The following is a 17,386-nucleotide window of genomic DNA, read 5'->3' on the forward strand; positions in this document are numbered from 1 at the left end:
GTGTTAATAATTATTACAATAGAGTCTGTAATATTGTGAAAATTCAAAGTTCACTAAAAATTCTATTTTCCATTTTAATTTCAACCTAGCACACTTCTCTCAATCCTATGCCTCATTTGCTACCACTCTCTACATGACTCTAGCACCTATATGAGGACGTAGATAGAAAGATCTCTTTACCAGCTAAGTGACAGCGAACCCTTCTCACCAGAATTCTTTTAGGTTATGGTACACCAAAAGCAATTCAGTGATCTGATAAGTTAAGGGAGGAAGGTTTATGCTACAGTTAATGGAAATAATAAAAACTACGAGTAACAGATTCTAACATCTTCATTTTATCACAACCCTATCAGTTAACCAATATTGCTACCGTCTTGAAAAGTTATATTATGCGAAAGACCCAACTAAAAGGTCCTGAGAGCCATCAGAAGTTATGAACTTCTTTTAGTGAGAGCAAAACGATTAAAAGCGAGTTTGACTTACCATATAAATTGATAGAAGGATGCAGAAGGCTGATGAGTTTGATTTCTTTTTTTTTTTGTCTCAGCAACGCAGAGAGATTCTCCTCTGCAACACTGCCTCTGCTGGCCATGCAATATAACCTGCAGATGGAAAAGTCCACCGTTAGTCCATTATTAGAACTTGAATACTTCCAAACTAAAGACAACACTACCAAATAAAATTATTTTCATAAAGCGTTAATAATTAGTACAATAGAGTCTGTAATATTGTGAAAAATCAAAGTTCACTAAAAATTCTATTTTCCATTTTAATTTCAACCTAGCACACTTCTCTCAATCCTATGCCTCATTTGCTACCACTCTCTACACGACTCTAGCACCTATATGAGGACGTAGATAGAAAGATCTCTTTACCAGCTAAGTGACAGCGAACCCTTCTCACTAGAATTCTTTTAGGTTATGGTACACCAAAAGCAATTCAGTGATCTGATAAGTTAAGGGAGGAAGGTTTATGCTACAGTTAATGGAAATAATAAAAACTACGAGTAACAGATTCTAACATCTTCATTTTATCACAACCCTATCAGTTAACCAATATTGCTACCGTCTTGAAAAGTTATATTATGCGGAAGACCCAACTAAAAGGTCCTGAGAGCCATCAGACGTTATGAACATCTTTTAGTGAGAGCAAAACGATTAAAAGCGAGTTTGACTTACCATATAAATTGATAGAGGCATGCAGAAGGCTGATGAGTTTGATTTCTTTTTTTTTCGTCTCAGCAACGCAGAGAGATTCTCCTCTGCAACACTGCCTCTGCTGGCCATGCAATATAACCTGCAGATGGAAAAGTCCACCGTTAGTCCATTATTAGAACTTGAATACTTCCAAACTAAAGACAACACTACCAAATAAAATTATTTCCATAAAGTGTTAATAATTAGTACAATAGAGTCTGTAATATTGTGAAAATTCAAAGTTCACTAAAAATTCTATTTTCCATTTTAATTTCAACCTAGCACACTTCTCTCAATCCTATGCCTCATTTGCTACCACTCTCTACATGACTCTAGCACCTATATGAGGACGTAGATAGAAAGATCTCTTTACCAGCTAAGTGACAGCGAACCCTTCTCACTAGAATTCTTTTAGGTTATGGTACACCAATAGCAATTCAGTGATCTGATAAGTTAAGGGAGGAAGGTTTATGCTACAGTTAATGGAAATAATAAAAACTACGAGTAACAGATTCTAACATCTTCATTTTATCACAACCCTATCAGTTAACCAATATTGCTACCGTCTTGAAAAGTTACATTATGCGGAAGACCCAACTAAAAGGTCCTGAGAGCCATCAGACGTTATGAACATCTTTTAGTGAGAGCAAAACGATTAAAAGCGAGTTTGACTTACCATATAAATTGATAGAGGCATGCAGAAGGCTGATGAATTTGATTTCTTTTTTTTTTGTCTCAGCAACGCAGAGAGATTCTCCTCTGCAACACTGCCTCTGCTGGCCATGCAATATAACCTGCAGATGGAAAAGTCCACCGTTAGTCCATTATTAGAACTTGAATACTTCCAAACTAAAGACAACACTACCAAATAAAATTATTTCCATAAAGTGTTAATAATTAGTACAATAGAGTCTGTAATATTGTGAAAATTCAAAGTTCACTAAAAATTCTATTTTCCATTTTAATTTCAACCTAGCACACTTCTCTCAATCCTATGCCTCATTTGCTACCACTCTCTACATGACTCTAGCACCTATATGAGGACGTAGATAGAAAGATCTCTTTACCAGCTAAGTGACAGCGAACCCTTCTCACCAGAATTCTTTTAGGTTATGGTACACCAATAGCAATTCAGTGATCTGATAAGTTAAGGGAGGAAGGTTTATGCTACAGTTAATGGAAATAATAAAAACTACGAGTAACAGATTCTAACATCTTCATTTTATCACAACCCTATCAGTTAACCAATATTGCTACCGTCTTGAAAAGTTACATTATGCGGAAGACCCAACTAAAAGGTCCTGAGAGCCATCAGACGTTATGAACTTCTTTTAGTGAGAGCAAAACGATTAAAAGCGAGTTTGACTTACCATATAAATTGATAGAGGCATGCAGAAGGCTGATGAGTTTGATTTCTTTTTTTTTTGTCTCAGCAACGCAGAGAGATTCTCCTCTGCAACACTGCCTCTGCTGGCCATGCAATATAACCTGCAGATGGAAAAGTCCACCGTTAGTCCATTATTAGAACTTGAATACTTCCAAACTAAAGACAACACTACCACATAAAATTATTTCCATAAAGTGTTAATAATTAGTACAATAGAGTCTGTAATATTGTGAAAATTCAAAGTTCACTAAAAATTCTATTTTCCATTTTAATTTCAACCTAGCACACTTCTCTCAATCCTATGCCTCATTTGCTACCACTCTCTACATGACTCTAGCACCTATATGAGGACGTAGATAGAAAGATCTCTTTACCAGCTAAGTGACAGCGAACCCTTCTCACTAGAATTCTTTTAGGTTATGGTACACCAATAGCAATTCAGTGATCTGATAAGTTAAGGGAGGAAGGTTTATGCTACAGTTAATGGAAATAATAAAAACTACGAGTAACAGATTCTAACATCTTCATTTTATCATAACCCTATCAGTTAACCAATATTGCTACCGTCTTGAAAAGTTATATTATGCGGAAGACCCAACTAAAAGGTCCTGAGAGCCATCAGACGTTATGAACATCTTTTAGTGAGAGCAAAACGATTAAAAGCGAGTTTGACTTACCATATAAATTGATAGAGGCATGCAGAAGGCTGATGAATTTGATTTCTTTTTTTTTTGTCTCAGCAACGCAGAGAGATTCTCCTCTGCAACACTGCCTCTGCTGGCCATGCAATATAACCTGCAGATGGAAAAGTCCACCGTTAGTCCATTATTAGAACTTGAATACTTCCAAACTAAAGACAACACTACCACATAAAATTATTTCCATAAAGTGTTAATAATTAGTACAATAGAGTCTGTAATATTGTGAAAATTCAAAGTTCACTAAAAATTCTATTTTCCATTTTAATTTCAACCTAGCACACTTCTCTCAATCCTATGCCTCATTTGCTACCACTCTCTACATGACTCTAGCACCTATATGAGGACGTAGATAGAAAGATCTCTTTACCAGCTAAGTGACAGCGAACCCTTCTCACTAGAATTCTTTTAGGTTATGGTACACCAATAGCAATTCAGTGATCTGATAAGTTAAGGGAGGAAGGTTTATGCTACAGTTAATGGAAATAATAAAAACTACGAGTAACAGATTCTAACATCTTCATTTTATCATAACCCTATCAGTTAACCAATATTGCTACCGTCTTGAAAAGTTATATTATGCGGAAGACCCAACTAAAAGGTCCTGAGAGCCATCAGACGTTATGAACATCTTTTAGTGAGAGCAAAACGATTAAAAGCGAGTTTGACTTACCATATAAATTGATAGAGGCATGCAGAAGGCTGATGAATTTGATTTCTTTTTTTTTTGTCTCAGCAACGCAGAGAGATTCTCCTCTGCAACACTGCCTCTGCTGGCCATGCAATATAACCTGCAGATGGAAAAGTCCACCGTTAGTCCATTATTAGAACTTGAATACTTCCAAACTAAAGACAACACTACCAAATAAAATTATTTTCATAAAGCGTTAATAATTATTACAATAGAGTCTGTAATATTGTGAAAATTCAAATTTCACTAAAAATTCTATTTTCCATTTTAATTTCAACCTAGCACACTTCTCTCAATCCTATGCCTCATTTGCTACCACTCTCTACATGACTCTAGCACCTATATGAGGACGTAGATAGAAAGATCTCTTTACCAGCTAAGTGACAGCGAACCCTTCTCACTAGAATTCTTTTAGGTTATGGTACACCAATAGCAATTCAGTGATCTGATAAGTTAAGGGAGGAAGGTTTATGCTACAGTTAATGGAAATAATAAAAACTACGAGTAACAGATTCTAACATCTTCATTTTATCACAACCCTATCAGTTAACCAATATTGCTACCGTCTTGAAAAGTTATATTATGCGGAAGACCCAACTAAAAGGTCCTGAGAGCCATCAGACGTTATGAACATCTTTTAGTGAGAGCAAAACGATTAAAAGCGAGTTTGACTTACCATATAAATTGATAGAGGCATGCAGAAGGCTGATGAGTTTGATTTCTTTTTTTTTTTGTCTCAGCAACGCAGAGAGATTCTCCTCTGCAACACTGCCTCTGCTGGCCATGCAATATAACCTGCAGATGGAAAAGTCCACCGTTAGTCCATTATTAGAACTTGAATACTTCCAAACTAAAGACAACACTACCAAATAAAATTATTTCCATAAAGTGTTAATAATTAGTACAATAGAGTCTGTAATATTGTGAAAATTCAAAGTTCACTAAAAATTCTATTTTCCATTTTAATTTCAACCTAGCACACTTCTCTCAATCCTATGCCTCATTTGCTACCACTCTCTACATGACTCTAGCACCTATATGAGGACGTAGATAGAAAGATCTCTTTACCAGCTAAGTGACAGCGAACCCTTCTCACTAGAATTCTTTTAGGTTATGGTACACCAATAGCAATTCAGTGATCTGATAAGTTAAGGGAGGAAGGTTTATGCTACAGTTAATGGAAATAATAAAAACTACGAGTAACAGATTCTAACATCTTCATTTTATCATAACCCTATCAGTTAACCAATATTGCTACCGTCTTGAAAAGTTATATTATGCGGAAGACCCAACTAAAAGGTCCTGAGAGCCATCAGACGTTATGAACATCTTTTAGTGAGAGCAAAACGATTAAAAGCGAGTTTGACTTACCATATAAATTGATAGAGGCATGCAGAAGGCTGATGAATTTGATTTCTTTTTTTTTTGTCTCAGCAACGCAGAGAGATTCTCCTCTGCAACACTGCCTCTGCTGGCCATGCAATATAACCTGCAGATGGAAAAGTCCACCGTTAGTCCATTATTAGAACTTGAATACTTCCAAACTAAAGACAACACTACCAAATAAAATTATTTCCATAAAGTGTTAATAATTAGTACAATAGAGTCTGTAATATTGTGAAAATTCAAAGTTCACTAAAAATTCTATTTTCCATTTTAATTTCAACCTAGCACACTTCTCTCAATCCTATGCCTCATTTGCTACCACTCTCTACATGACTCTAGCACCTATATGAGGACGTAGATAGAAAGATCTCTTTACCAGCTAAGTGACAGCGAACCCTTCTCACCAGAATTCTTTTAGGTTATGGTACACCAATAGCAATTCAGTGATCTGATAAGTTAAGGGAGGAAGGTTTATGCTACAGTTAATGGAAATAATAAAAACTACGAGTAACAGATTCTAACATCTTCATTTTATCACAACCCTATCAGTTAACCAATATTGCTACCGTCTTGAAAAGTTACATTATGCGGAAGACCCAACTAAAAGGTCCTGAGAGCCATCAGACGTTATGAACTTCTTTTAGTGAGAGCAAAACGATTAAAAGCGAGTTTGACTTACCATATAAATTGATAGAGGCATGCAGAAGGCTGATGAGTTTGATTTCTTTTTTTTTTGTCTCAGCAACGCAGAGAGATTCTCCTCTGCAACACTGCCTCTGCTGGCCATGCAATATAACCTGCAGATGGAAAAGTCCACCGTTAGTCCATTATTAGAACTTGAATACTTCCAAACTAAAGACAACACTACCACATAAAATTATTTCCATAAAGTGTTAATAATTAGTACAATAGAGTCTGTAATATTGTGAAAATTCAAAGTTCACTAAAAATTCTATTTTCCATTTTAATTTCAACCTAGCACACTTCTCTCAATCCTATGCCTCATTTGCTACCACTCTCTACATGACTCTAGCACCTATATGAGGACGTAGATAGAAAGATCTCTTTACCAGCTAAGTGACAGCGAACCCTTCTCACTAGAATTCTTTTAGGTTATGGTACACCAATAGCAATTCAGTGATCTGATAAGTTAAGGGAGGAAGGTTTATGCTACAGTTAATGGAAATAATAAAAACTACGAGTAACAGATTCTAACATCTTCATTTTATCATAACCCTATCAGTTAACCAATATTGCTACCGTCTTGAAAAGTTATATTATGCGGAAGACCCAACTAAAAGGTCCTGAGAGCCATCAGACGTTATGAACATCTTTTAGTGAGAGCAAAACGATTAAAAGCGAGTTTGACTTACCATATAAATTGATAGAGGCATGCAGAAGGCTGATGAATTTGATTTCTTTTTTTTTTGTCTCAGCAACGCAGAGAGATTCTCCTCTGCAACACTGCCTCTGCTGGCCATGCAATATAACCTGCAGATGGAAAAGTCCACCGTTAGTCCATTATTAGAACTTGAATACTTCCAAACTAAAGACAACACTACCACATAAAATTATTTCCATAAAGTGTTAATAATTAGTACAATAGAGTGTGTAATATTGTGAAAATTCAAAGTTCACTAAAAATTCTATTTTCCATTTTAATTTCAACCTAGCACACTTCTCTCAATCCTATGCCTCATTTGCTACCACTCTCTACATGACTCTAGCACCTATATGAGGACGTAGATAGAAAGATCTCTTTACCAGCTAAGTGACAGCGAACCCTTCTCACTAGAATTCTTTTAGGTTATGGTACACCAATAGCAATTCAGTGATCTGATAAGTTAAGGGAGGAAGGTTTATGCTACAGTTAATGGAAATAATAAAAACTACGAGTAACAGATTCTAACATCTTCATTTTATCATAACCCTATCAGTTAACCAATATTGCTACCGTCTTGAAAAGTTATATTATGCGGAAGACCCAACTAAAAGGTCCTGAGAGCCATCAGACGTTATGAACATCTTTTAGTGAGAGCAAAACGATTAAAAGCGAGTTTGACTTACCATATAAATTGATAGAGGCATGCAGAAGGCTGATGAATTTGATTTCTTTTTTTTTTGTCTCAGCAACGCAGAGAGATTCTCCTCTGCAACACTGCCTCTGCTGGCCATGCAATATAACCTGCAGATGGAAAAGTCCACCGTTAGTCCATTATTAGAACTTGAATACTTCCAAACTAAAGACAACACTACCAAATAAAATTATTTCCATAAAGTGTTAATAATTAGTACAATAGAGTCTGTAATATTGTGAAAATTCAAAGTTCACTAAAAATTCTATTTTCCATTTTAATTTCAACCTAGCACACTTCTCTCAATCCTATGCCTCATTTGCTACCACTCTCTACATGACTCTAGCACCTATATGAGGACGTAGATAGAAAGATCTCTTTACCAGCTAAGTGACAGCGAACCCTTCTCACTAGAATTCTTTTAGGTTATGGTACACCAATAGCAATTCAGTGATCTGATAAGTTAAGGGAGGAAGGTTTATGCTACAGTTAATGGAAATAATAAAAACTACGAGTAACAGATTCTAACATCTTCATTTTATCATAACCCTATCAGTTAACCAATATTGCTACCGTCTTGAAAAGTTATATTATGCGGAAGACCCAACTAAAAGGTCCTGAGAGCCATCAGACGTTATGAACTTCTTTTAGTGAGAGCAAAACGATTAAAAGCGAGTTTGACTTACCATATAAATTGATAGAGGCATGCAGAAGGCTGATGAGTTTGATTTCTTTTTTTTTTGTCTCAGCAACGCAGAGAGATTCTCCTCTGCAACACTGCCTCTGCTGGCCATGCAATATAACCTGCAGATGGAAAAGTCCACCGTTAGTCCATTATTAGAACTTGAATACTTCCAAACTAAAGACAACACTACCAAATAAAATTATTTTCATAAAGCGTTAATAATTAGTACAATAGAGTCTGTAATATTGTGAAAAATCAAAGTTCACTAAATTCTATTTTCCATTTTAATTTCAACCTAGCACACTTCTCTCAATCCTATGCCTCATTTGCTACCACTCTCTACATGACTCTAGCACCTATATGAGGACGTAGATAGAAAGATCTCTTTACCAGCTAAGTGACAGCGAACCCTTCTCACTAGAATTCTTTTAGGTTATGGTACACCAATAGCAATTCAGTGATCTGATAAGTTAAGGGAGGAAGGTTTATGCTACAGTTAATGGAAATAATAAAAACTACGAGTAACAGATTCTAACATCTTCATTTTATCATAACCCTATCAGTTAACCAATATTGCTACCGTCTTGAAAAGTTATATTATGCGGAAGACCCAACTAAAAGGTCCTGAGAGCCATCAGACGTTATGAACATCTTTTAGTGAGAGCAAAACGATTAAAAGCGAGTTTGACTTACCATATAAATTGATAGAGGCATGCAGAAGGCTGATGAATTTGATTTCTTTTTTTTTTGTCTCAGCAACGCAGAGAGATTCTCCTCTGCAACACTGCCTCTGCTGGCCATGCAATATAACCTGCAGATGGAAAAGTCCACCGTTAGTCCATTATTAGAACTTGAATACTTCCAAACTAAAGACAACACTACCAAATAAAATTATTTCCATAAAGTGTTAATAATTAGTACAATAGAGTCTGTAATATTGTGAAAATTCAAAGTTCACTAAAAATTCTATTTTCCATTTTAATTTCAACCTAGCACACTTCTCTCAATCCTATGCCTCATTTGCTACCACTCTCTACATGACTCTAGCACCTATATGAGGACGTAGATAGAAAGATCTCTTTACCAGCTAAGTGACAGCGAACCCTTCTCACCAGAATTCTTTTAGGTTATGGTACACCAATAGCAATTCAGTGATCTGATAAGTTAAGGGAGGAAGGTTTATGCTACAGTTAATGGAAATAATAAAAACTACGAGTAACAGATTCTAACATCTTCATTTTATCACAACCCTATCAGTTAACCAATATTGCTACCGTCTTGAAAAGTTACATTATGCGGAAGACCCAACTAAAAGGTCCTGAGAGCCATCAGACGTTATGAACTTCTTTTAGTGAGAGCAAAACGATTAAAAGCGAGTTTGACTTACCATATAAATTGATAGAGGCATGCAGAAGGCTGATGAGTTTGATTTCTTTTTTTTTTGTCTCAGCAACGCAGAGAGATTCTCCTCTGCAACACTGCCTCTGCTGGCCATGCAATATAACCTGCAGATGGAAAAGTCCACCGTTAGTCCATTATTAGAACTTGAATACTTCCAAACTAAAGACAACACTACCACATAAAATTATTTCCATAAAGTGTTAATAATTAGTACAATAGAGTCTGTAATATTGTGAAAATTCAAAGTTCACTAAAAATTCTATTTTCCATTTTAATTTCAACCTAGCACACTTCTCTCAATCCTATGCCTCATTTGCTACCACTCTCTACATGACTCTAGCACCTATATGAGGACGTAGATAGAAAGATCTCTTTACCAGCTAAGTGACAGCGAACCCTTCTCACTAGAATTCTTTTAGGTTATGGTACACCAATAGCAATTCAGTGATCTGATAAGTTAAGGGAGGAAGGTTTATGCTACAGTTAATGGAAATAATAAAAACTACGAGTAACAGATTCTAACATCTTCATTTTATCATAACCCTATCAGTTAACCAATATTGCTACCGTCTTGAAAAGTTATATTATGCGGAAGACCCAACTAAAAGGTCCTGAGAGCCATCAGACGTTATGAACATCTTTTAGTGAGAGCAAAACGATTAAAAGCGAGTTTGACTTACCATATAAATTGATAGAGGCATGCAGAAGGCTGATGAATTTGATTTCTTTTTTTTTTGTCTCAGCAACGCAGAGAGATTCTCCTCTGCAACACTGCCTCTGCTGGCCATGCAATATAACCTGCAGATGGAAAAGTCCACCGTTAGTCCATTATTAGAACTTGAATACTTCCAAACTAAAGACAACACTACCAAATAAAATTATTTCCATAAAGTGTTAATAATTAGTACAATAGAGTCTGTAATATTGTGAAAATTCAAAGTTCACTAAAAATTCTATTTTCCATTTTAATTTCAACCTAGCACACTTCTCTCAATCCTATGCCTCATTTGCTACCACTCTCTACATGACTCTAGCACCTATATGAGGACGTAGATAGAAAGATCTCTTTACCAGCTAAGTGACAGCGAACCCTTCTCACCAGAATTCTTTTAGGTTATGGTACACCAATAGCAATTCAGTGATCTGATAAGTTAAGGGAGGAAGGTTTATGCTACAGTTAATGGAAATAATAAAAACTACGAGTAACAGATTCTAACATCTTCATTTTATCACAACCCTATCAGTTAACCAATATTGCTACCGTCTTGAAAAGTTACATTATGCGGAAGACCCAACTAAAAGGTCCTGAGAGCCATCAGACGTTATGAACTTCTTTTAGTGAGAGCAAAACGATTAAAAGCGAGTTTGACTTACCATATAAATTGATAGAGGCATGCAGAAGGCTGATGAGTTTGATTTCTTTTTTTTTTGTCTCAGCAACGCAGAGAGATTCTCCTCTGCAACACTGCCTCTGCTGGCCATGCAATATAACCTGCAGATGGAAAAGTCCACCGTTAGTCCATTATTAGAACTTGAATACTTCCAAACTAAAGACAACACTACCAAATAAAATTATTTTCATAAAGCGTTAATAATTAGTACAATAGAGTCTGTAATATTGTGAAAAATCAAAGTTCACTAAATTCTATTTTCCATTTTAATTTCAACCTAGCACACTTCTCTCAATCCTATGCCTCATTTGCTACCACTCTCTACATGACTCTAGCACCTATATGAGGACGTAGATAGAAAGATCTCTTTACCAGCTAAGTGACAGCGAACCCTTCTCACTAGAATTCTTTTAGGTTATGGTACACCAATAGCAATTCAGTGATCTGATAAGTTAAGGGAGGAAGGTTTATGCTACAGTTAATGGAAATAATAAAAACTACGAGTAACAGATTCTAACATCTTCATTTTATCACAACCCTATCAGTTAACCAATATTGCTACCGTCTTGAAAAGTTACATTATGCGGAAGACCCAACTAAAAGGTCCTGAGAGCCATCAGACGTTATGAACTTCTTTTAGTGAGAGCAAAACGATTAAAAGCGAGTTTGACTTACCATATAAATTGATAGAGGCATGCAGAAGGCTGATGAGTTTGATTACTTTTTTTTTTTGTCTCAGCAACGCAGAGAGATTCTCCTCTGCAACACTGCCTCTGCTGGCCATGCAATATAACCTGCAGATGGAAAAGTCCACCGTTAGTCCATTATTAGAACTTGAATACTTCCAAACTAAAGACAACACTACCAAATAAAATTATTTTCATAAAGCGTTAATAATTAGTACAATAGAGTCTGTAATATTGTGAAAAATCAAAGTTCACTAAATTCTATTTTCCATTTTAATTTCAACCTAGCACACTTCTCTCAATCCTATGCCTCATTTGCTACCACTCTCTACACGACTCTAGCACCTATATGAGGACGTAGATAGAAAGATCTCTTTACCAGCTAAGTGACAGCGAACCCTTCTCACTAGAATTCTTTTAGGTTATGGTACACCAATAGCAATTCAGTGATCTGATAAGTTAAGGGAGGAAGGTTTATGCTACAGTTAATGGAAATAATAAAAACTACGAGTAACAGATTCTAACATCTTCATTTTATCACAACCCTATCAGTTAACCAATATTGCTACCGTCTTGAAAAGTTACATTATGCGGAAGACCCAACTAAAAGGTCCTGAGAGCCATCAGACGTTTTGAACTTCTTTTAGTGAGAGCAAAACGATTAAAAGCGAGTTTGACTTACCATATAAATTGATAGAGGCATGCAGAAGGCTGATGAGTTTGATTTCTTTTTTTTTTGTCTCAGCAACGCAGAGACATTCTCCTCTGCAACACTGCCTCTGCTGGCCATGCAATATAACCTGCAGATGGAAAAGTCCACCGTTAGTCCATTATTAGAACTTGAATACTTCCAAACTAAAGACAACACTACCAAATAAAATTATTTCCATAAAGTGTTAATAATTAGTACAATAGAGTCTGTAATATTGTGAAAATTCAAAGTTCACTAAAAATTCTATTTTCCATTTTAATTTCAACCTAGCACACTTCTCTCAATCCTATGCCTCATTTGCTACCACTCTCTACATGACTCTAGCACCTATATGAGGACGTAGATAGAAAGATCTCTTTACCAGCTAAGTGACAGCGAACCCTTCTCACCAGAATTCTTTTAGGTTATGGTACACCAATAGCAATTCAGTGATCTGATAAGTTAAGGGAGGAAGGTTTATGCTACAGTTAATGGAAATAATAAAAACTACGAGTAACAGATTCTAACATCTTCATTTTATCACAACCCTATCAGTTAACCAATATTGCTACCGTCTTGAAAAGTTACATTATGCGGAAGACCCAACTAAAAGGTCCTGAGAGCCATCAGACGTTATGAACTTCTTTTAGTGAGAGCAAAACGATTAAAAGCGAGTTTGACTTACCATATAAATTGATAGAGGCATGCAGAAGGCTGATGAGTTTGATTTCTTTTTTTTTTGTCTCAGCAACGCAGAGAGATTCTCCTCTGCAACACTGCCTCTGCTGGCCATGCAATATAACCTGCAGATGGAAAAGTCCACCGTTAGTCCATTATTAGAACTTGAATACTTCCAAACTAAAGACAACACTACCAAATAAAATTATTTTCATAAAGCGTTAATAATTAGTACAATAGAGTCTGTAATATTGTGAAAAATCAAAGTTCACTAAATTCTATTTTCCATTTTAATTTCAACCTAGCACACTTCTCTCAATCCTATGCCTCATTTGCTACCACTCTCTACATGACTCTAGCACCTATATGAGGACGTAGATAGAAAGATCTCTTTACCAGCTAAGTGACAGCGAACCCTTCTCACTAGAATTCTTTTAGGTTATGGTACACCAATAGCAATTCAGTGATCTGATAAGTTAAGGGAGGAAGGTTTATGCTACAGTTAATGGAAATAATAAAAACTACGAGTAACAGATTCTAACATCTTCATTTTATCACAACCCTATCAGTTAACCAATATTGCTACCGTCTTGAAAAGTTACATTATGCGGAAGACCCAACTAAAAGGTCCTGAGAGCCATCAGACGTTATGAACTTCTTTTAGTGAGAGCAAAACGATTAAAAGCGAGTTTGACTTACCATATAAATTGATAGAGGCATGCAGAAGGCTGATGAGTTTGATTACTTTTTTTTTTTGTCTCAGCAACGCAGAGAGATTCTCCTCTGCAACACTGCCTCTGCTGGCCATGCAATATAACCTGCAGATGGAAAAGTCCACCGTTAGTCCATTATTAGAACTTGAATACTTCCAAACTAAAGACAACACTACCAAATAAAATTATTTTCATAAAGCGTTAATAATTAGTACAATAGAGTCTGTAATATTGTGAAAAATCAAAGTTCACTAAATTCTATTTTCCATTTTAATTTCAACCTAGCACACTTCTCTCAATCCTATGCCTCATTTGCTACCACTCTCTACACGACTCTAGCACCTATATGAGGACGTAGATAGAAAGATCTCTTTACCAGCTAAGTGACAGCGAACCCTTCTCACTAGAATTCTTTTAGGTTATGGTACACCAATAGCAATTCAGTGATCTGATAAGTTAAGGGAGGAAGGTTTATGCTACAGTTAATGGAAATAATAAAAACTACGAGTAACAGATTCTAACATCTTCATTTTATCACAACCCTATCAGTTAACCAATATTGCTACCGTCTTGAAAAGTTACATTATGCGGAAGACCCAACTAAAAGGTCCTGAGAGCCATCAGACGTTTTGAACTTCTTTTAGTGAGAGCAAAACGATTAAAAGCGAGTTTGACTTACCATATAAATTGATAGAGGCATGCAGAAGGCTGATGAGTTTGATTTCTTTTTTTTTTGTCTCAGCAACGCAGAGACATTCTCCTCTGCAACACTGCCTCTGCTGGCCATGCAATATAACCTGCAGATGGAAAAGTCCACCGTTAGTCCATTATTAGAACTTGAATACTTCCAAACTAAAGACAACACTACCAAATAAAATTATTTTCATAAAGCGTTAATAATTAGTACAATAGAGTCTGTAATATTGTGAAAAATCAAAGTTCACTAAATTCTATTTTCCATTTTAATTTCAACCTAGCACACTTCTCTCAATCCTATGCCTCATTTGCTACCACTCTCTACACGACTCTAGCACCTATATGAGGACGTAGTTAGAAAGATCTCTTTACCAGCTGAGTGACAGCGAACCCTTCTCACTAGAATTCTTTTAGGTTATGGTACACCAATAGCAATTCAGTGATCTGATAAGTTAAGGGAGGAAGGTTTATGCTACAGTTAATGGAAATAATAAAAACTACGAGTAACAGATTCTAACATCTTCATTTTATCACAACCCTATCAGTTAACCAATATTGCTACCGTCTTGAAAAGTTACATTATGCGGAAGACCCAACTAAAAGGTCCTGAGAGCCATCAGACGTTATGAACTTCTTTTAGTGAGAGCAAAACGATTAAAAGCGAGTTTGACTTACCATATAAATTGATAGAGGCATGCAGAAGGCTGATGAGTTTGATTTCTTTTTTTTTTTGTCTCAGCAACGCAGAGAGATTCTCCTCTGCAACACTGCCTCTGCTGGCCATGCAATATAACCTGCAGATGGAAAAGTCCACCGTTAGTCCATTATTAGAACTTGAATACTTCCAAACTAAAGACAACACTACCAAATAAAATTATTTCCATAAAGTGTTAATAATTAGTACAATAGAGTCTGTAATATTGTGAAAATTCAAAGTTCACTAAAAATTCTATTTTCCATTTTAATTTCAACCTAGCACACTTCTCTCAATCATATGCCTCATTTGCTACCACTCTCTACACGACTCTAGCACCTATATGAGGACGTAGATAGAAAGATCTCTTTACCAGCTAAGTGACAGCGAACCCTTCTCACTAGAATTCTTTTAGGTTATGGTACACCAAAAGCAATTCAGTGATCTGATAAGTTAAGGGAGGAAGGTTTATGCTACAGTTAATGGAAATAATAAAAACTACGAGTAACAGATTCTAACATCTTCATTTTATCACAACCCTATCAGTTAACCAATATTGCTACCGTCTTGAAAAGTTATATTATGCGGAAGACCCGACTAAAAGGTCCTGAGAGCCATCAGACGTTATGAACATCTTTTAGTGAGAGCAAAACGATTAAAAGCGAGTTTGACTTACCATATAAATTGATAGAGGCATGCAGAAGGCTGATGAGTTTGATTTCTTTTTTTTTTTGTCTCAGCAACGCAGAGAGATTCTCCTCTGCAACACTGCCTCTGCTGGCCATGCAATATAACCTGCAGATGGAAAAGTCCACCATTAGTCCATTATTAGAACTTGAATACTTCCAAACTAAAGACAACACTACCAAATAAAATTATTTTCATAAAGCGTTAATAATTAGTACAATAGAGTCTGTAATATTGTGAAAAATCAAAGTTCACTAAAAATTCTATTTTCCATTTTAATTTCAACCTAGCACACTTCTCTCAATCCTATGCCTCATTTGCTACCACTCTCTACACGACTCTAGCACCTATATGAGGACGTAGATAGAAAGATCTCTTTACCAGCTAAGTGACAGCGAACCCTTCTCACTAGAATTCTTTTAGGTTATGGTACACCAATAGCAATTCAGTGATCTGATAAGTTAAGGGAGGAAGGTTTATGCTACAGTTAATGGAAATAATAAAAACTACGAGTAACAGATTCTAACATCTTCATTTTATCACAACCCCATCAGTTAACCAATACTGCTACCGTCTTGAAAAGTTATATTATGCGGAAGACCCAACTAAAAGGTCCTGAGAGCCATCAGACGTTATGAACTTCTTTTAGTGAGAGCAAAACGATTAAAAGCGAGTTTGACTTACCATATAAATTGATAGAGGCATGCAGAAGGCTGATGAGTTTGATTTCTTTTTTTTTTTGTCTCAGCAACGCAGAGAGATTCTCCTCTGCAACACTGCCTCTGCTGGCCATGCAATATAACCTGCAGATGGAAAAGTCCACCGTTAGTCCATTATTAGAACTTGAATACTTCCAAACTAAAGACAACACTACCAAATAAAATTATTTCCATAAAGTGTTAATAATTAGTACAATAGAGTCTGTAATATTGTGAAAATTCAAAGTTCACTAAAAATTCTATTTTCCATTTTAATTTCAACCTAGCACACTTCTCTCAATCCTATGCCTCATTTGCTACCACTCTCTACACGACTCTAGCACCTATATGAGGACGTAGATAGAAAGATCTCTTTACCAGCTAAGTGACAGCGAACCCTTCTCACTAGAATTCTTTTAGGTTATGGTACACCAATAGCAATTCAGTGATCTGATAAGTTAAGGGAGGAAGGTTTATGCTACAGTTAATGGAAATAATAAAAACTACGAGTAACACATTCTAACATCTTCATTTTATTACAACCCTATCAGTTAACCAATATTGCTACCGTCTTGAAAAGTTATATTATGCGGAAGACCCAACTAAAAGGTCCTGAGAGCCATCAGACGTTATGAACTTCTTTTAGTGAGAGCAAAACGATTAAAAGCGAGTTTGACTTACCATATAAATTGATAGAGGCATGCAGAAGGCTGATGAGTTTGATTTCTTTTTTTTTTTGTCTCAGCAACGCAGAGAGATTCTCCTCTGCAACACTGCATCTGCTGGCCATGCAATATAACCTGCAGATGGAAAAGTCCACCGTTAGTCCATTATTAGAACTTGAATACTTCCAAACTAAAGACAACACTACCAAATAAAATTATTTCCATAAAGTGTTAATAATTAGTACAATAGAGTCTGTAATATTGTGAA

The sequence above is a fragment of the Triturus cristatus genome, chromosome 12 (assembly GCF_964204655.1).
Source record: "Triturus cristatus chromosome 12, aTriCri1.1, whole genome shotgun sequence".
NCBI lineage: Eukaryota > Metazoa > Chordata > Amphibia > Caudata > Salamandridae > Triturus > Triturus cristatus.